Source organism: Dama dama, chromosome 13 (assembly GCF_033118175.1).
Source record: "Dama dama isolate Ldn47 chromosome 13, ASM3311817v1, whole genome shotgun sequence".
Classification (NCBI taxonomy): domain Eukaryota; kingdom Metazoa; phylum Chordata; class Mammalia; order Artiodactyla; family Cervidae; genus Dama; species Dama dama.
In genome coordinates this window covers 14,234,913-14,256,708 of record NC_083693.1, presented here as the reverse complement: position 1 = coordinate 14,256,708, position 21,796 = coordinate 14,234,913, and the positions used below count along the sequence as shown (strand labels likewise).

General features: G+C 39.2%; 1 protein-coding gene across 1 annotated transcript in view; it reads right to left on the bottom strand.

Moving 5' to 3' along the window:
• GABRG3 (gamma-aminobutyric acid type A receptor subunit gamma3) overlaps window positions 1–21,796 on the bottom strand; it is an 812,145-nt gene that overhangs the window by 123,261 nt on the left and 667,088 nt on the right. The window lies entirely within an intron of this gene.

Sequence of the window (21,796 nt, the reverse complement as noted above, 5' to 3'; positions counted from 1 at the left end):
TGTATCAGTGGAGATGCATGGATATGTATTTTGTGTGGGTTATAATAATATATTTTATTGCTCAAAATTTTCAACTTTGATAATTGCAACATCTCTTAGTTGGCTCATGTGTCCCTTTGATATACCACCATCGTTTTGTTTGTATGTGTGTGTTAGCATTTTCTTTCTTCCTTGCACTACAAGATGCTATAGGCTCATCTATATTTTTTGCCCCAGTCCTACAAATAGCTATTTCTTTAATGATTTCTGGTACTTTTTATTGGAGAATGGTATTGAAAACCAATATTTGGATCATTGATGCTGGGGAATCTGCTTTTAGGAATTCTCAGCTGACTGAGCAAGGAAATAGATGTATATATACTAACTTGTACATATACACATATCTATAAATATTTGGTTTCTTTTAAATAAATAAAACTTATCAAAAACCCAAATCAGATGTCTTGCCACTGATATATTTTGAATAATTCCAAAATATATTTTTCTTGAGTTCTCTGCAGGTTTATATTTATGAAGGTATTGATATACACATTTAAAATGGTCAGAATAATAGTCTAGTAGAGGCATTTCTTGTTACACTTTGTGGATTTGATAGATAGGTAGATATATAGATGATAGAAAGATGGAAAGATTTAAAGTTTCCAGTTTTCAATATGCAAGATGGCTTTTGGCTATTGCAAAGGAAAGACCTTCTGTAATCATCTTTGGGGGAATAGCTGAGGAAGGCAGGAAGACTATACAAAGACTGTTCAAGAGCATCAGTAACCTAAAGAATGCATAACATTGTTGAGACCATCAGAAGTCATAACAGAAGATTATTCTTCATTGGCTGTGATCCTACAGCAATGTGATTTTTATTCCATACACTAGCTACAGTCTGGTCTGCCCCACCCAGAATGCCAAAATTTGGTATCATCAGAATCACCTGGAGGGATTGTGAAATCCAGAATCCTTGGTGCCTCCCTGAGAGATTCTGATCCAAAAGGTTTGACATGAGGTCCAAGAGTCTCAATTTCTTACTAGCTCCCAAGTGATACCAAAGCTGCCAGTCAGCAGGCCACCCACATGCTCAGAAGCACTGGCCTGTACCCTGTATTGTTCACAGTGAATGTAAGAGGTCCTCTTGGGAGAGGACTTTGATCTTGAATGCCACTAGAGAATCCAAGTATCAAGAGTGTATCCAGGATAAAGGGAAAGTCTTACTTCGAAATGCAACTGAAACACTAACCCTCATGGTGTGTGATATTTTCTAGGTTACTGTTATGGGTTGCAATGCATGGGATTGAGGAGGCTCTACTGGGTCCCAGCTGAGGCTAGTATCTTCTCAGAGCTTTTGTTTGTTTCAGGTCCCAAACTTTGAGCCTGGAGTTAGCAGTGATAGTCAGCCAAATTCATGATCCTCTTGAATATATCTCTCTGTTAAGGATGTATAAGCCCAACCAGATATCAAGATCTCAGCCTCACCAACTGGTCCCACTGATAAATGTGAAGCAGGGTCTGCAGCACATATTCTGCCTGTGCTGGGTGTGTTTTTACCAGTATGAAAGGTCACTTCCATCCACCAGGGCCTGAGGCTCCTCAGATACTTGAAATGAAACAAGTAGGGCTGCTTGATGAGGTCATGGAGCACCTGGAAGAGTGTCCCTTCTTGCTGCCCCAGCTGAACAAGCATGGGAAACTGCTATACTACCTTTGCCCTCCCAGATAGTCAAGGTTCAGTTGCAATGATAAGGCCACTCTTGGTTTTTTAAAGTTTTATTTTATTTTTTAAGATATTGGAGTTTTAACACCCAGTACTACAGAGTGTCACCTTAATTGGAAATGCAGTCATTGCAGATGTAATTAGTGAAGTCAAACTAGGGTAGGGTGAGCCCTAATCCAGTATGACTCGTGTCTTTATACAAAAGGTGAATTTGGACACTGACATGGACACAGAAAGAATGCCATCTGTAAGCCAAGGAGAGAGGTATGGGTCAGATATTTGCTTCAAGGTGCTCAACCTGGTGGCACTTGAATTTGGGCTCCCAGCCTTCAAAACTGAGAGTAAATTTCTGTTGTTTAGCCATCTGGTTTGTGGCACTGTTTGGGCAGCCCCAGGAAACTCATGGAACCACTCATGCTCTTAACAGTATATGAATTTTAAATATATAAACATTCATTATATTATGTAAAAGTCTGAGAGTGATACAAATAATACTTTTACATATTTCCCAACAGAGAAAAGTAGGACCAATTAAATAAAAGTGGTTTCCCAGGGTCACATCCAAAGGAGGTAAGGGTTAGAGTGATGAAAATTCTTACACAGACTCTGTGATGACAATGTGAGGCAGAAATGAAGTCAGTCCACCTCAAAGTACATGGTGTTGGCAACATATCTAGAGACTAGACACCTGGCCTCATGCTTCTGAAGTTTTTCAATGCTTTCCCATTTCACTATCTACTCTCTTTAAATAATATCTACCCCCTTTTAAAACCTTGGAGTAATAATATCTCACCATGATTTGTGAGAACAAGCAAGAAAGATAATACATCAATTGCTTTAATATCCTTGGGAAAAAAGGAGTACATATTATTGACATAATTAGAGTGAGTTACAGAGAAGGCAATGGCACCCCACTCCAGTACTCTTGCCTGGAAAATCCCATGGACAGAGGAGCCTCGCAGGCTGCAGTCCATGGGGTCCCGAAGAGTCAGACACGACTGACGACTTCACTTTCACTTTTCTTTCATGCATTGGAGAAGGAAATGGCAACCCACTCCAGTGTTCTTGCCTGGAGAATCCCGGGGACGGCGGAGCCTCGTGGGCTGCCATCTATGGGGTCGCATAAAGTCGGACACGACTGCAGTGACTTAGCAGCAGCAGCAGATTGAGTTAGGAAATTGAAAACAAAGGAATAATACTTGTTTATAAAAAGAAAGTTATTTAACAAGGATCCTCTTAAATGCCATCAGAACACTGTGGGTGACCTTTCACATTGTGAAGTGCCATAAAGCACAGCTGTATTTTATGAATACTTATTAAATAGTCTTAAATGTTGACACCTAATTCAGGCTGGATATGACCAAAAAAACCACACATAGAACAACATATAGACATGTGTGTAGGCATGTCATGACTTTGAGCTCTTTGTGGGCTCCAGTCCCACTCTACCATCTCACTCTATTTTGGGTCCACAGCAATGGACTCAATTTCTATATATTAGAAATAATCTCATTCATTCCTGATGCATCTTCCTGAAAGCCTTAATTGCCACCAGAGGCTAAGTTTTCTCTGCAAAATTGGTTTTGGCTAAATGAATAAATGCATGGCTATAATAAAAATGCTTTGTTTACTTAAAAAGAGTTACGAAGAAGCTCATCAACAAGGAAAAGTTGAACATTTGCCATGATGTTACTTTAGGATTTTAAGGGGAATATAGAACCTCCTTTTCAGATCCATTAGTTCTGGACATGAATCCTTAACTTTGAGTTTCTACAGAAAGAAGAATATGATAACTTGGAATTCCCTAAGCGGGCTATCAGATCAGATCTCCCAAAACTGAAATGATATTTGTAAGCCACTCTAAAGATTTACCTAGATGGAGGCTAAGAATGATGTGAGGAAACATATTGAACAATGTGTAGCCCATTTGAATTATGTTGATCTTAAAAAGTATAAAAACCAAATATTTTTTATCAGTAGATGAGCTCCTGTAAGAATAGGGACTTGTTTTGTTTTCATACTTAGAGATATTAAAACATAAAAAGTGATCACCAAATAAAGAAATCTCTAAAAGAGTTTATTTTTATGTTATTTATTTTGTAGAAACACATTCTACTAATAAAACCATTCCTTGATTAACATAGTCCAGATTATGTCAATAATCAACAACCACCTGCTTATGAGAATTGCATTGTAGTTAATGCCCATCAATGACTGACAGTGAATGTGAAGACTATTAATTTTTAAGCATATAAATTGGGCTTTTTAATCATCCAAAATGATGTTTTCCTTCCAAATGCAGTAATACAAAGATTGACTATGGTTGGAAAACTTTTAAAAATTGCTGTTGTTGTTGAGTCGCTAAGTCATGTCCTACTCTTCACAACCCTATAGACTGCACCATTCCAGGCTTCCCTGTCCTTAACTATATCCTGGAGTTTGCTCAAATTCATGTCCATTGTGTCAATGATGCCATCCCATCATCTCTTCCTCTGTTGCCCCCTTCTCTTGCTGCCGTCAATCCTTCCCAGCATCAGGGTCTTTTCCAATAAGTCAGATCTTCATATCAGGTGGCCAAAGAATTGGAGCTACAGCTTCAGCATCAGTCCTTCCAATGAATATTCAGGGTGATTTTCTTCAGGATTGACTGGTTTGATCTCCTTGCATCCCAAGGGACTCTCAAGACTCTTTTCCAGCACCACAGTTCAAAAACATAAATTCTTTGGTGCTCAGCCTTCTTTATAGTCCAACTCTCACATCCGTACATGACTACTGGAAAAAACATAGCTTTGATTATACAGACCTTTGTTGGCAAATTGATTTCTCTGCCTTTGAATATGTTGTTTAGGTTTGTCATGGCTTTTGTTCCAAGTAGCAAGAGTCTTCTAATTTTTAATTTTTTATGGGCCATAGTATTGGTAAAAATAAATCAACTCATTTGAAAAAAATATTTTCCATAATAAAATGCATTATGAGAAATAAATCTGAAAAATTCTCTGTGACAGAATGAAATTCTTTTCCTCTTCAAGACACATGTGGGATTTATGTGTAAATATTCTACTTAAATCAAATATAGACTTAATTATTGATTAGTATGCTAATTTTGTGAGGTTTTTTTTTTTTTTTTGCATTTTATCCTCAGCTATGACTGAAATACTCAATATGTCTTATAAATCCATAAAACAGTATTATCATTCATAAATGAAATGCTCAGAGTGATGTTTTATAGACTAATAATGCCATTGTCCATATTCCATGAAATAAGTATTTTCTGGTAAAAGGAATTTGAGGAGTGCTGTTTTAAACACAGATTTTTTCAACACAATTCTTTCTTGTGTTTAGGAACATTGGACATCTTCAGGAGTGTGCAATATGCATGTTTCCTATTGATTGCTGTGATTAGGAGACAGTTCTTCTAACACCAACTTTGGTACCTCATTAGGATACTGTGACCCGCAGAAGTAGAGAGATGCTAAGAATCCTGATCATTGTGATTTTTTCCATAGGGTGCCAGAACTGAGCCCTCCTCCTTTCTGTGCTTCTGCAGCAATTGTTGGGACACGTTTATATTGACATATCTCTCAGTAAATTCTAATTCCTTGTCTTCTGTGCTCTAGTTTAGAAGCTCTCTAGGGTCAAGAAGTGTCCAACACATTCTAACTTTTCCATGAAACATTTTTTGCAACTAAATGAATTAATAGATAATTGAATCTAAGAATTAGTTCAGTTCATTTCAGTTGCTCAGTCGTGTCTGACTCTTTGCGACCCCATGGACTGCAGTACACCAAGCCTCCCTGTCCATCACCAAATCCTGGAGTTTACTCAAACTCATGTCCCGAAAGTTCCAGGAATCTCTCTGGAAATGCAGGTGCAATCTATTACCTGTATTTCCTTAGGGCAAAAAATATTCACAGGCTTGGAACAATGAAGAGAGGGATCCAGTTTCCGGCAGGCATTATTATAAAACCTGCTTTATCTAGGTCTGTTCTGACAGGTCTCACTCTCTGGGTGTGCCCTGTTTTAAAGACCCTATCAGCATGATTTTACCACAGACTAATGATGTTAACTTGTTCAGCCCCATTTTGGATATGGTTGATGAACCTACCAATTGTTGTTCAGTTGCTCAGTCATGTCCAGCTTTTTGCAACCTCATGGACTGTAGCATGCCAGGTTTCCCTGTCCTTCACCATCTCCTGGAGCTTGCTCAAACTCATGTCCATCAAGTCGGTGATGCCATCCAACCCTTTCATCCTCTGTCATCCCCTTCTCCTGCCCTCAATCTTTCCCAGCATCAGGGTCTTTTCTAATGAGTCAGCTCCTTGCATCAGATGGCCAAAGTATTGGAGCTTCAGCTTCAACATCAGTCTTTCCAATGATTATTCAGGATTGATTTCCTTTAGATTGACTGGTTTGATCTCTTTGTAGTCCAAGGGACTCTCAAGAGTCTTCTCCAATACCACAGTTCAAAAGCATCAATTCTTTGGTGCTTAGGCTTCTTTTTGGACCAACTCTCACATTCATACATGACTAACGGAAAAACCACAGCTTTGACTATATGGACCTTTGTTGGCAAAGTAATGTCTGTGCTTTTTAACATGCCATCTAGGTTTGCCATAGCTTTTCTTCCAAGGAGCAAGCATCTTTTAATTTCATGACTGCAGTCACCATCTGCAGTGATTTTGGAGGCCAAGAAAATAAAGTCTGTCACTATTTCCATTGTTTCCCCATCTATTGGCGATGAAGTGATAGGACCAGATGCCATGATCTTAGTTTTTTTAATGTTAAATTTTAAGCCACATTTTTCACTTTCCTCTTTCACCTTCATCAGGAGGCTCTTTAGTTTCTCTTCACTTTCTGCCATAAGGGTGGTGTGGTGTCATCTGCATATCTGAGGTTGTTGATATTTGTCCTCGCAATCTTTATTCAGGCTTGTGCTTCATCCAGCCCAGCATTTCGCATGATGTATTCTGCATATAAGTTAAAAGAGCAGGACAAGAACCTACTAGACTTGTAGTCATATTTACCGTTGTGCAACCCCTTCATGGGTCAGAGCCTTGTTGTGATGAATGGGTTGCATAACTAAATGAAGCCATGAGCCATGACATGCAAGATCACCTAAGAAGGATGGATCACAGTAAAGATTCCTGACAAAATATGGTCCACTGGAGGAGGAAATGGCAACCAACTCCAGTCTTCTTGTCTGGAGAACCCAATGGACAGTATGAAAAGGCAAAAGTATATGACATTGGAAGATGAGACTCCCAGGTTGGAAGGTGTCCAATATCCTACTGGGGAAGAGTAGAGGGCTGCTGCTGCTGCTGCTAAGTCACTTTAGTCATGTCCAACTCTGTGACCCCATAGGCGGCAGCCCACCAGGCTCCACCGTCCCTGGGATTCCCCAGGCAAGAACACTGCAGTGGTTGCCATTTCCTTCTGCAATGCATGAAAGTGAAAAGTGAAAGTGAAGTTGCTCAGTCGTGTCCAACTCTTCACGACCCCATGGACTGCAGCCTACAAGGCTCCTCCATCTATGGGATTCTCCAGGCAAGAGTACTGGAGTGGGTTGCCAGTGCCTTCTCCCGAGTAGAGGACAATTTCTATTAATAATAGCATCAAAAAGAATGAAGTGTCTGGTCCAAAGTGAAAATGACACTCAGTTTGGGTGTATCTGGTGGTGAAATTAATGTCCAATGATGAAAGAACAGTATTGTATAGGAACCTGAAATATTAGTTCCATCAATCAAAGTAAATGGATGTGGTCAAGCAGAACATGATAGGACTAAACATCGACATCTTAGGAATCAGTGAACTTAAATGGATGGGCCTTGGTGAATTTGATTCAGATGACTGTTAAACCTCCTACAGAAGGTAAGAAGCCTTAGAAGATATGGAGTAGCCCTCATAATCAACAAGAGTCTGAAATGCAGTACTTGGGGGCAACCTCAAAAATGATAGTATGATCTTAAACATTTCCAAGGCAAACCATTCCATATCACAGTAATCCAAGTCTATGCCTAAAACACTAATGCAGAAGAAGCTGTCGTTGATCAGTTCTATGTAGACCTACAACACCTTATAGAAGTAACGCCAAAAAAGATGTCCTTTTCCTCATAGAGGATTGGGATGCAAAAGTAGGGAGTCAAAAGATACCTGGAATCACAGGCAAGTTTGGCCTTGGAGTACAAAACGAAGCAGGGCAAAGGTGAACAGTTTTGGCAAGACAACACACTGGCCATAGCAAACGTCTTTTTCCAACAACCCATGAGATGAATCTACATATGGGTATCTCCAGATGTTCAATATCAAAATCAGACTGATTATGTTCTTTGAAGCCAAAGATGGAGAAGCTCTATACAGTCAGCAACTTCAAGATTGGGAGCTGACGGTGGCTTAGATCACTAGCTCCTTATTGTAAAATTCAGGCTTAAGCTGAAGAAACTATGGAAAACCATTAGGCCATACAGATATGACCTAAATCAAAACCCTCATAACTATACAGTGGAGATGAAGAACAGACTCAAGATTAGATCTGGTAGACAGAGTGCTTAAAGAACTATAAAGTGAGGTTCATAACAATATAGAGGAGTCAGTGGTCAAAACCATTCCAAAGAAAAAGAAATGCAAGAAGGCAAAGTGGTTGTCTGATGAGGCTTTACAAATAGCTGAGGAAAGAAGACAAGTGAAAGGCAAGGGAGAAAGGGAAAGATATACTCAACTGAATGGAGACTTCCAGAGAATAGTAAGGAAAAATAAGGTCTTCTTAAGTAAACAATGCAAAGAAATAGAGGAAAACAATAGAATGGGAAGACTAGAGACCTTTTCAAAGAAACTGGAGATATCAAGGGAACATTTTACACAAGCATGGACATGATAAAGGACAGAAACAGTAGGGAACTAACTGAAGCAGAAGAGATTAAGAAGAGATGGCAAGAATACACAGATCTATGCAAGAAAGGTCTTAATGACCCAGATAACCATGACTGTGTGATCACTCACCTAGAGCTGGATATCCTGGAGTATAAAGTCACATGGGCCTTAGAAAGCATTACAAGGAACAAAACCAGTTGATGGAATTCCAGCTGAGCTATTTAAAATCCTAAAAGATGATGTTGTTAAGTGGAGCACTCATTGTGTTAGCCAATTTTGAAAACTCAGCAGTGGCCACAGGATTGGAAAATGTCAGTTTTCATTCCAATCTCAAAGAAGGGCAATGCCAAAGAATACTCAAACTACTGTACAATTGTGCTCATTACACATGCTAGCAAGATCATGCTCAAAATCCTTCAAGCTAGACTTCAGTAGCACATGAACCAGGAACTTTCAGAAGTACAAATTGGGTTTGGAAGAGACAGAAAAACCAGAGATCAAATTACCAAAATTCATTGGATCATGGAGAAAGCAAGGGAGTCCCCTCAAAAAACATCTACTTTGGCTTCATTGAGTATGCTAAAGAGTAGGATTATGTTGATCCCAACAAATTGGAAAATTCTTAAAGAGATGGGAATAGCAGACTCCCTTACCTGTCTCCTGAAAAATCTATATGCGGGTCAAGAATCAGAAGTTAGAACCCGACATGGGACAACTGACTGATGCAAAATTGGGAAAGGAGTAAAACAAGGCTGTACATTGTCACTCTGCTTGTCTACCTTATTCGAAGAGAGTGTCATCTGAAATGCCAGGCTGGATGAATCGCAAGCTGGAATCAAGATTACCAAGGAGAAATATCAAAAGCCTCAGACATGCCACTTTAATGGCTGAAACTGAAGAGGAACTAAAGAGCCTTGTAATGATGGTAAAAGAGGAGAGTGGCTTAAAACTCAGCATTCAAAAAACTAAGATCATGGTATCCAGTCCTCTCACTTCATGGCAAATAGAAGGGGAAAAAAATGTAAGCAGTGACATATTCTTTCCTTAGGCTCCAAAATAACTGGGAACAGTACTGCAGCCATAAAATTAAACGATGCTTGCTCCTTGGAAGGAAAGTTATGACCAACCTAGACACCATATTAAAAAGCAGAGGCATCACTTTGTAGACAAAGGTTCATATAGTCAAAGCTATGGTTTTCCCCACAGGGCTCCCTGGTGGCTCCAATTGTAAAGATTCTGCCTGCAATTCAGGAGACCTGGGTTTGATTCCTGGAGTCAGGAAGATCCCCTGGAGAAGGGAATGGCAACCCACTCCAGTATTCTTGCCTGGATAACTCCATGGACAGAGAAGCCTGGCAGGCTACAGTCCATAGAGTCTCAAAGAGTTGGACATGACTGAGCAACTAACAGACATGTGATTTTTTCAGTAGTTATGAACGGATGTGATAGTTGGACCATAAAGGAGGCTGACTGCCAAAGAATCGATGCTTTCAAATTGTGGTGCTAGAGAAGACTCTTGAGGCTTCCTTGGATTGCAAGGAGATCAGATAAATTAATCCTAAAGGAAATCAACCCTGAATATTCATTAGATGGGCTGTTTATGAAGCTGAAGCTCCAGCACTTTGGCCAGTTGATGAGAAGGGCCAACTTATTGGAAAAGACCCTTACGCTGGGGAAGATTGAAAGGGAAGTGGCAGAGGAAGAGCTGGATAGATAGCATCACTGACTCAATGGATATGAATTTTAACAAACTCTGGGAGATAGTGGTGGACAGAGGAGTCTGGTATGCTGCAGTCCATGAGGTTGCAAAGAGTCAGACATGACTTAGAGACTGAACAACAACAACCTAGATAAGAATTTTCCTCCAGAATCTGGAACAAATCCTATGATTCTCCTCAACTTGTGCCCAACATTATTTTACTTATCTGCTCACATATTGTTCCAAAGGCCTTACTTCTTTCTCTTTTGCTTTTGCAATCTGTCTAATCCATATACCATGCCACTTACAAGACTTGTTCATCTGACTGACAGAAAGTCTTTTAAATATATTACTTTTTTTCTCTTCCCATTGCCTCTTTCTGACTCAAATCTCACGATTTCTTGTATCATCCCTCCTAAATGATCTCCTTGACTCAAATACTTTTGTCTCCAGTTCATTTAGGAGTGTATCAGTAGGAGTCAACTCCCATGTATGTACTTCATATAAATCAGCTAATGACATGGAAATGTCCCCCTGCATGGAATAAGGCCAAAACATAAATACAATAAATACATACAGTTATATGGTAGATAAGATCAGCTTGTGAATGTTGAGAGTGCCAATAAGGTAGTCAGGATAAGGTGCAATGAGAAGATATTTCCTGAGACTAGATGTTTAAAAAAACATGATGTAGTTTGTCAGGCAGAAACCCTGAGGAAGGGTGTCTATTGAATAGATAGAAAATAGCTTGTCCAAAACCATGTGGTGAGACCATGATTGGTAAGGTTGAAACAGAGTCAGAGAGAAGGTGGTGGGTGACATGTGGGGAACCATCATAGGCTAGATCATGTAGAGCTGTATAGAGCATTGTAAAGACTCTGGCATTTGCCCTAAGCAAAAGTGGGGGTGGTCATGGAAGGTTCTGAGCAGAGAAATGTCAGCTTTAGTAATGAAGAATCATATTTTGATGGACTGTAGGTGGTCAAAGCTAGAACCAAAGGGACAAATTAGGAGATTAATGCTATAATTGAGGTAAGAGATTATGGTGACTCAGATCAGTAAAACTGTCAGAAAATCATCATATATAAAATATAGTCAACAGCACTTTCTGATACATTAGTTATGAAATGTAAGAAAAAGAGAAGAGTTAATGAAGATCTTGAGAGTTTTGGATTAACCACATCAATGATGGGGGAGCCACCATCTGACAGGGCAAGGCTACATGGGAAATACTTATTGGCATTGATTTGGGACATATAAGGAACAAGCAATTGGATCCACAAGGCTGGAATTTCTGAGATATTTGATCTGGGGCTGCATATGTAATTTTGTAATTTAATACCATGGAAGGATGGATGGGGCTCAGGGGGAAGTGGGTATAGATAGAAAACAGAGACCTGGGGTACTTCTAAAGGAGTATAATGTGGATAAAGCAAAGGTACAACATAAAAATGCAGAGAAAGATACAGCAGTGGGAGAATATTCAAGAGAGGAGTGTCCTAGGAGACAAGAGAAGAGAAAAAAGAGAGAAAGATGAATAATGGTGACAGAAGCAATGTAGAAGTCTCTGGCAGGTGCTGAGAACAGTGCTGAGAACAGTGCTGGTTAAGAAGTGAGAATGAAAGCCCACTGAGGTGGGCTTAAATAGAGGCCCAGAGCCAGTGCGACTAGTCAATTCTTCAGAAGGATTTGCTTCAAAGGGCACAGATAGGACAGTAGCATGTGGAGGAAGCAGAATGGGAATAACATTGTGTTGGACAACTGTTGCCCCTTCAAATCTTCCTTCTACTATTTCTACCAGCTTTATGCCTAGCATGCTGGGTTGCCTGGACCACAATAGAGATTTTTCAAGCTTCAGCTTCTGGTTGAGTTCGACAACTGTGGGGAAGGATCAGATACTGTGAGGATAGAGAGGTTATGGCATTTATTCTTAGCTTACCTGCCTCGGGTCTGCAGGTTGGATGGATATTCTGCCAAAGCAACAAATGCTGAAATCCTTTCATGGAAACTATTTTTCCAAATTCCAGTAACCACTCTCTCTTCTTGTTTCTTCAGCCATGAAGTGCTAACTGCTCCACAGTATCACTAATTCAAGGTTACAACAATATGCCTGTATATTCCTATTGCTGTTGTAACAAATAACCACCTAGTGGTTTAAAGCAGCAAAAATTATTGCCTTTATAGTTCTTTAGAAGTCTGGCATGTAGTTTGCTTGGCTAAAATCAGTAGGGTAGTGTTCCTTTCCAGAAGCTCTAGAATTCATTTCCTTGCTCTTTGCATCTTCTAAAGCCACCTACATTACTTGGCTGGTACCCCGGTTACACCAACTTCAAAGCCAGCAGCTTTGTAACTCTCTGTGCTTTTCTCCAGGAGTTATATCTCCGTCTGACTCCTTTCTGCCAACCTCTTCACACTGGGCCCTAATCCAGGATGCATCTCCATCTGAAAGTCAGCTGGAAAGCAACCTTAATTCCATCTGCAACCTTAATGCCATTTGTCATATAACACGATGTACTCACAGATTTGTGGGATTAAACATAGACCTCTTTGGAAGCCGTTAGTCTGCCTACCATAATGCCTTATTGAAATATATGCTAAGATCTGCCAGCAGCAAATAGCTCCTTCCTTTTATTAAATTCTTCCTAGTTACCCACTTTGTGTGTGTCCTTTGTTGCCTACTGGAGACCCAACTGGAATAAACTTTTTTTCTTTCTTTCACTTTTTGTGAAACAACAGCTTGTTTTTAAGTTTTAGAGGTAATGACACAGTAGAGAGTAAAAATGTGGCAGAAGAGAGAGGGAGATATATTGGAGCAGTCCCTTGTGTAGGGCAGAAGGAGCAGGACCTAGTGCACATATGGATAAGCAATGGGTGCTCATCTGCAGTACTCTGCATGGACAGGTAAGCAAACATGCTGGATGTTCTCTGAGTGCGTTAGCATTTTAGGGAGAAGTAGTGGCAAGATCACCAGTGGAAAGTCAGGAAGAAGGTAGAGATGTCAGAGGTTGAAACCAAGAGCAAAATAGGAACTAGCCATCTAGGAGTGCAGGAGAATAAATAGACTGGAGTTTGCATTTTAATGGAAGTGATATTACCCCTAAGGGAGGAAAATTTTGCTTTTGGCAGGAGATGAAAAATCTTGGGCATTACCATGTGTAGCCCTCCAAAAGGCCATGGAACATGAAAAACTATGTAAGAATATCTGTAGTATTAATATTCCAAGGGACATAATAATGAAAAAAAGTTTAAAAATACACGATGAATAAAATATAATGAGTAAAGGTTGAAAAACTTTGGACTAGCAAAATACAATATGGTTACCTTAAGGCTCACTTGAAATTCATGGCCAAGGACTTAAACTGAGATAGGTCATGGAAGCGGTATGTTTCTATTTATTTATTTTTTGCCTCATAATGCTGCTTGGGCCCAAGTGTAAAGTGGACAAAGGGCTGGATTTAACTAGGGTTGTGTTTCATGCAAGAGAAAGGGGAAAGAGAACTGAAGAAGTGTGCAAAAGAGTGACCATAAATGACTAATCAAGGACCTTCCAGCAGGAAATAAGACTTAGGACATTCTGAGCTATTGCAGACAGGCATGGGAGGAAGTGGGCCCTCTCTGGAGCCCACTCGCTCTTATCTTTAAACGGCTTCTGATTTGTTGAAGAAAAGTGAGTTTGATTTTTTAATGTAAACTTACTTAATTATAATACATTTTTGCTTATTTTCTAAAGGATACACAGTGAAAATATTTAACATGACATGAAGTTTCATATATAAATAGGAACAATAGCTAAGAAGAACAGATGGAGAATATTCTTCTATCATGCCAATATATTCATTGACTTCATGGGAAGACTCTGTTTGCCATGAGTGAGTAAAAGAATTTTGGGGAGATACTAATTTTCTATTCATAAAAAAGTCCTAATTTCTTCTGTCTTCCAAGCAATTTTGTACTAGGGTATAGCCAATTAACAAACAGTGCTGTGATAGTCTCGAGTGAATGGCACAGGTACTTAGCCACACATATATAGGTATCCATTCTCCCCCAAACCTCCCTCGCATCCAGGTTGCCACATAACATTTAGCAGAATTCTATGTGCTATACAGTAGGTCCTTGTTGATTATTTATTTAAATATAGCAGTGATCTTATTGTATATTTTAAAACCAGTTGTGTTCAACCTGCCTTCACATTTCCTTTTGTTTAATATAATTTTGCCTAGAACACCAGGAAAGTAATAACAGCATTAATACTTGGCATTTAAATACTAGAACAATCACCCCATTTGGTTACCTTCCACTGGTCTGCCTTACACCACAAAGATCTGCTGGTTTATTATAAACTCTTAGGCATGTAATTATATTATTAATGTAAGTGACTCAAATTTGGGTAAATGCTTCCCCAAACATTCCCCATTATATGCTGTCTCCATGATTTATTGAATGATTATGATCTTTCATTCTTTTAACCTTATCAACATTTAATATTTAAACACAGATGTCATTTTTCACCTTTACCACCATGACACCTGTGGAGAAGTTTTGCTTTTGTCTGTTGATTAGATATTTTTTAAGACCTTTCTTCATGTGAAATGCAGTAGGCCTTCCAAAGCAACAGGTTGCACATACTTAGATTTAACCAACTGTGGACTGAAAATATTTGAAACAATTTTTTTTCAGAAAGTTAGGAAAAACAAACTTGAATTTGACACACATTAAAAAGGACAGTTGAATATTGAAAAACATGGGCACTAACACTCTACACAGGTGAACATTTACATATAAGTTGAAAATACACATATAAATTGAAAATTCACATATAAATTGAAAATCAGCATATAAATCAGTACAGCTCAGTTCAGTCATTCGGTCATGTCTGACTCTTTGTGACCTCATGAACTGCAGTGCACCAGGCTTTCCTGTCCATCAGCTACTCCTGGAGCTTGCTCAAACTCATGTCCAACGAGTTCGTGATGTCATGCAACCATCTCATACTCTGTCATCCCCTTCTCCTCCTGCCTTGAATCTTGCCCAGCATCAGGGTCTTTTCCAATGAGTCAGTTCTTTGCATCAGGTAGCCAGAGCTGATCACAGCTTCAGCTTCAGCATCAGTCCTTTCAATGAACATTCAGAACTGATTTCCCTCAGGATGGACTGGTTTGATCGCCTTGCAGTCCAAGGGACTCGCAAGAAAGAGTCCTCTCCAACATCACAGTTCCAAAGCTTTAATTCTTTGGGGCTCAGCTTGCTTTATGGTCCAACTCTCACATCCATACATGACTACTGGCAAAACCATAGCCTTGACTAGACGGACCTTTGTTGGCAAAGTAATGTCTTTGCTTTTTAATATGCTGTCTAGGTTGGTTATTGCTTTTCTTCCAAGGAGCAAGTGTCTTTTAATTTCTTGGCTACAGTCACAATCTGCAGTGATTTTGGAGCTCAAGAAAATAAAGTCTGTCACTGTTTCCATTGTTTCCCCATTTATTTGTTATGAAGTGATAGGAACAGATGCCATGATCTTTGATTTTTGAATGTTGAGTTTTAAGCCAGCTTTTTCACTTTCATCAAAAGGCTCTTTAGTTCCTCTTTGCTTTTTGCCATAAGAGTGGTGTCATCTGCATATCTGAGGTTATTGATATTTCTCCTGGCAATCTTGATTCCAGCTTGTGCTTCATCCAGCCCAGCATTTTGCCTGATGTACTCTGTGTGTAAGTTAAATAAGCAGTATAACAATATACAGCCTTGTTGTACTCCTTTCCCAATTTGGAACCAATCCATTATTCCATGTCCAGTTTTAACTGTTGCATCTTGACCTGCATACAGATTTCTCAGGAAGCAAGTAAGGTGGTCTGGGATTTCCATCTATGAAGAATTTCCCACAGTTTCTTGTGATCCACACAGCCAAAGGCTTTAGTGTAATCAATGAAGCAGCAGTAGATGTTTTTCTGGAACTGTCTTGCTTTGTCTATGATCCAACAGATGTTGGCAATTTGATCTCTGGTTCCTCTGCCGTTTCTAAATCCAGCTTGAACACCTGGAAGTTCTCAGTTCACATACTGTTGAAACCTTGCTTGGAGAATTTTGAGCATTACTTTGTTAGCATATGAGATGAGTGCAATTGTGTGGTAGTTTGAACATTCTTTGGCATTGTCTTTCTTTGGGATTGGAATGAAAACTGACATTTTGCAGTTCTGTTGCCACTGCTGAGTTTTCCTAATTTGTTGGCATACTGAGTGCAGCACTTTAACAGCCTCATCTTTTAGGATTTGAAATAAGTCAGCTGGAATTCCATCACTTCCACTAGCTTTGGTCCTAGTGATGTTTCCTAAGATCCACTTGACCTCGCATCCAAGAAGTCTGGCTCTAGGATCAACCATGATCACACAATCATGGTTGTCAGGGGCATTAACATCTTTTTTGTATAGTTCTTCTGTTTTTTCTTGCCACCTCTTATTAATATGTTCTGCTTCTGTTAGGTCCATACATTTTCTGTCTTTTACTGTGCCCCTCTCTGCATGAAATATTCCCTTGGTGTCTCTAATTTTCTTGAAGAGATCACTAGTCTTTCCCATTCTATTGTTTTCCTCTATTTCTTTGCATTGATCACTGAGGAAGGCTTTCTTATCTCTCCTTACCATTCTTTGGAACTCTGCATTCAGATGGATATATCTTTCCTTTTCTCCTTTGCCTGTTGCTTCTCTTCTTTTCTCAGATATTTGTAAGACCTCTTCAGTCAACGATTCTGCATTTTTGCCTTTCTTTTTCTTGGGGATGATCTTGATTATTGCCTTCTGTACAATGTTGTGAACCTCAGTCCATAGTTCTTCAGGCACTCGATCACATCTAATCCCTTGAATCCATTTGTCACTTCCACTGTTCAAACATAAGGGATTTGATTTAGGTCATACCTGAATGGTCTAGTGATTTTCTCTACTTTCTTCAATTTAAGCCTGCATTTGGCAACAAGGAGTTCATTATCTGAGCTACAATCAGCTCCTGGTCTAGTTTTTGCTGACTGTATAGAGCTTCTCCATCTTTGGCTGCAAAGAATATAATCAATCTAATTTCAGTATTGACAATCTGGTGATATCCATGTGTAGAATCTTCTCTTGTGTTGTTGGAAGAGGGTGTTTGCTATGACCAGTGTGTTTTCTTGGCAAAACTCTTAGCCTTTGCCCTGTTTCATTCTGTACTCCAAGGCCTAATTTCCCTGTTACTCCAGGTGTTTCTTTACTACCTACCTTTGCACTCCACTCTCTTATGATGAAAAGAACATCTTTTTACGGTGTTATTTCTAGAAGGTCTTGTAGGTCATCATCGAATTGTTCAACTTCAACTTCTTCAGCATTAGTGGTAGGGGCATAGACTTGGATCACTGTGATATTGAATGGTTTTCTTGGAAATGAACAGAGATTATTTGTCATTTTTGAGATTACACCCAAGTACTGCATTCTGGCCTCTTTTGTTGACTATGAGGGCTACTCCATTTCTTCTAAGGGATTCAAAGCCCACAGTTGGTCTGAATTAAATTCTCCCATTCCCATCCATTTTAGTTCACTGATTCCTAAAATACCAATGTTCATTCTTCCCCTCTCCTGTTTGACCACATCTAATTTACCCTGATTCATGGACCAAACATTCCAGGTTCCTATGCAATATTGTTCTTTATAGCATCAGACTTTGCTTTCATCACCAATCATATCCACAACTGGGTGTTGTTTTTGCTTTGGCTGAGCCTCTTCATATTTCCTGAGCTAGTTCTCTGCTCTTCTCTAGTTGCATATTGGGCACCTACCAATCTGGGGAGTTATCTTTTTGCCTTTTCATACTGTTCATGGGGTTCTCAAGGCAGGAATACTGAGGTATTCCTTCAAATTCCTTCAAAAGTAAGCCCTTCAAAGACTTATGCCAGCACCACCCTGCTGCTAGGGTGCTGCCAGGATTGTTGTGCTCAGTGTCCCTGACCCCACAGTAGGCCCTGCCTCTGCCAGAGACTCCTGAACACTCACAGGAAAGTCTGGCTCAGTCTCTTGTGGTGTGACTGCTCCTTTCTTCTGGGGTCCTGGTCACACAAAGTTTTGTTTGTGCCCTCCGAAAATCTATTTCCTCACACCTGTGGAAGTTCTGTAATCAAATCCCACTGGCCTTTGAAGTCAAGTTCCCTGGGGGTCCTCAGTCCCTTTTTCAGATCCCTAGGTTGGGGAATCTGTTGTGCCCTAGAACTTTACAGCAGTGCGAGAACTTCTTTGATATAATTGTTCTCCAGCTTGTGGCTCTATACCCATTGGGTCCATGGTGGGGCTAATGGTGACCTCCTCCATGAGGATTTATGTGACAGTGCCTCCCAGGTCTGTTGCAGCCAGAGTCCCCGTGCCCGAGACAGCCACTGCTGAGCCGTGCCTCCACAGGAGACACTCAAACACTCCAAGGCAGATCTGGCTCAATCTCTTGTGGGGTCTCCGGGTCCTGGTGCCCACAAGGCTTTAATGTAAATGGTCCTCAGTATGTGTAGTTCGCTGATTTTTTCATATCCAAGGTTCTGCATACAGGGATTCAACCAACTGAGGTTGCATAGTATTGTAGTATTTACTACAGAAAAAAATCAAAATTTCAGTGAACTTGTACAGTTTAAACTACAATATTGTAAAGTAATTAGCCTACAACTAATAAAAATAAATGTAAAAAAGTAAGAATAATTAAAAAAATAAAAAATAAACTGAGGTGCTTAAGGGTCAACTCTATTTGCATAGTATTTACATTGTATTCACAACTATTTACATAGCATTTACAATGTATTAGGTATTATAAGTAATTTAGAGATGATTTAAAATATATAGAAGGATGTACATTAAATGCAGGCATTAGGCCATTTTATGTAGTGGGCTTGAGCATCTGGTATATTGATATCTTTAGGGGTGTGGGAATCAATACCCATGGATACCAAGTAGCAACTTCAGTTATCTATTTTAGAATTCTATCAAAAAATTCAGACTGTTCTTAAAACTAATAGAGCTCTTCAATGAATTTGGTAGTTGCAGGTTACAAAATTAACACCCAGAAATCTGTTGCATTTCTGTATACTAACAAACAAAAGATCAGAAAGAGAAATTCAAGAAACAATTCCATTTACCATCTCATCAAAAAGAATAAAATACCTCGAAACCTGTCTAGGAGACAAAGGGGGCTTTCCCAGTGGCTCAGCAGTAAAGAACTCTGCCTGTGACACAGGAGATCCAGGTGTGATCCCTGGGTTAGGAAGATCCCCTGGAGAAGGGAATGGCCACCTACTCCAATAATCTTGCCTGGAGAATTTCATGGACCAGAGGAGCCTGGCAGGATACAGTCCATGGGGTACAAAAGAGTTGGACACCACTGATTGGCTATCACACACACACAAGATGACAAAAGAACTGTACTCTGAAAACTGTAAGGGCCTGATGAAAGAAATAGAAGAAGACATAAGCAAATGGTAAGATGTATCATGTTCTTGGATCAGAAGAATCAATATTATCAAAATGACTATACTACCCAAGGTGATCTACAGATTCAATGCATTCCCTATCTAATTTGCAATGGCATTTTTCACAGAGCTAGAACAAAAAAAATCTTAAAATTTGTATGGAGACACAAAAGACCTTGAATAGCCAAAACAATCTTGAGAACCAGACACTGTGAAACTCCTAGAGGAAAACATAGACAGAACATTCTCTGAAATAAATCTCAGCAATATCTTTTTCAATCTGTTATTCCCAGAATAATGGAAATAAAAACAAAAGTAAACAATTGGGTCCTACTTAAACTCAAAGGGCTTCCCTTGTGGCTCAGCTGGTAAAGAATTTGCCTGCAATGTGGGAGACCTGGGTTCAATCCCTGGGTTGGGAAGATCCCCTGGAGAAGGCAAAGGCTACCCACTTCAGTAATCTGGCCTGGAGAATTCTATGGACTGTATAGTCCATGGGGTCACAAATAGTCGGACACGACTTAGTGACTTTTTTTTTTAAACTCAAAAGCTTTTGCATAGCAAAAGAAACAAGCAAAAAGAAAAGACAACTCACAGAATGGCAGAAATTATCTGCAAATGAGGTGAGCAACAAGGAATTAGTGTCTAAAATTTACAGCAGCTCATGACGCTTAACAGCATCAAAACAATCAACCCAATAAAAAATGAGGCAGAAGACTTAAAAATTCACCCAAGAAAGCATACAGATGGTCGAGAGGCACATGCAAAGATGTCCAACATCTCTAATTATTAGAGAAATACCTATCAAAACTACAACGAGATATCACCTCACACCAGTCAAAAATGGCTATCATCAAAAAACCCACAAGCAATAAATACTGGAGAGGATGTGGAGAGAAGGGACCCCTCCTACACTGTTGATAAGAATGTAAATCAGTACAGCCGCTATGGAGAAAGATGGAAGTTCCTTAAAAAAAAAACTAAAAATAGTTAAAATAAAAATAAAAATAGACCCTGCAATTCCACTCGTGGGCATACATCCAGAGAAGGACATGTTCCAAAAGGATACATGCACTCCAACGTACACTGCAGCACTGTTTATAAGAGCCAAGACATGGAAGTAACCTAAAAGCCTGTCAACAGAAGAATGGACAAAGAAAATCTGGTACATGTATACAGTGAATATTAGCCATTAAAAATAATGGAAGAATGTCATTTGCAGCAACATGGAAGGACCTAGAGACTGTCATATGGAGTGAAGTCAGACAGAGAAGGAGAAATATCATGTGACATCCCTTGTATGTGGAACTAAAAAGAAATGATACAAATGAACTTATACTTACAAAACAGGAAAAGACTCACAGATATAGAGAATGAACTTATGGTTGCTGGGGAGATGGGGAAAGGGATAGAGAGTTAGGGATGGAAATGTACACACTGTTATATTTAAGATGGATAACAAACAAGGACCTACTGTATAGCACATGGAGCTCTTCTCAGTGTTATGTGGTAGACTGTATAGGAGAGGAGTTTGGGGAAGAATGGATTCATGTATATGTATGAATGAGTCCCTTTCCTGCTCACCTGAAACTATTAGAACATTGTTAATTGGCTATTCCCTGATACAAAATAAAAAGTTAAAAAAAATTCAGACTGTTCTTCAAAGATATTTATTACTAATTATTAAAATTTACATCTTAATCTAGTCATATGAAGCACATTATTATGGAGCTTTAAAAGCTAATAAATTATTTATATTAGCAAATAACTAGATCAGAAGAAAAGCCGACTTGAAACCAATCTACTTCCCAAATCCTGTTAGATAAAAATGAATTGCAAAATAGTGAGCCATAGATTCTTATTTAGGAATTACCAGAAAAGAAACAAAAAATATCCATAAAACTAAAAAGAAATGTATTTAAAGACATTAATAGGTGACGCATCTATTAATGTCTTTCATCTAAATACATGTGTTATAATATGCATATAATGTTCACTTAAAATCAAATTGGTGGATAGTTATTGGGCTCAACATATTGAAAAAGAGACAAACTTTGAAGGAAAGGAAGAA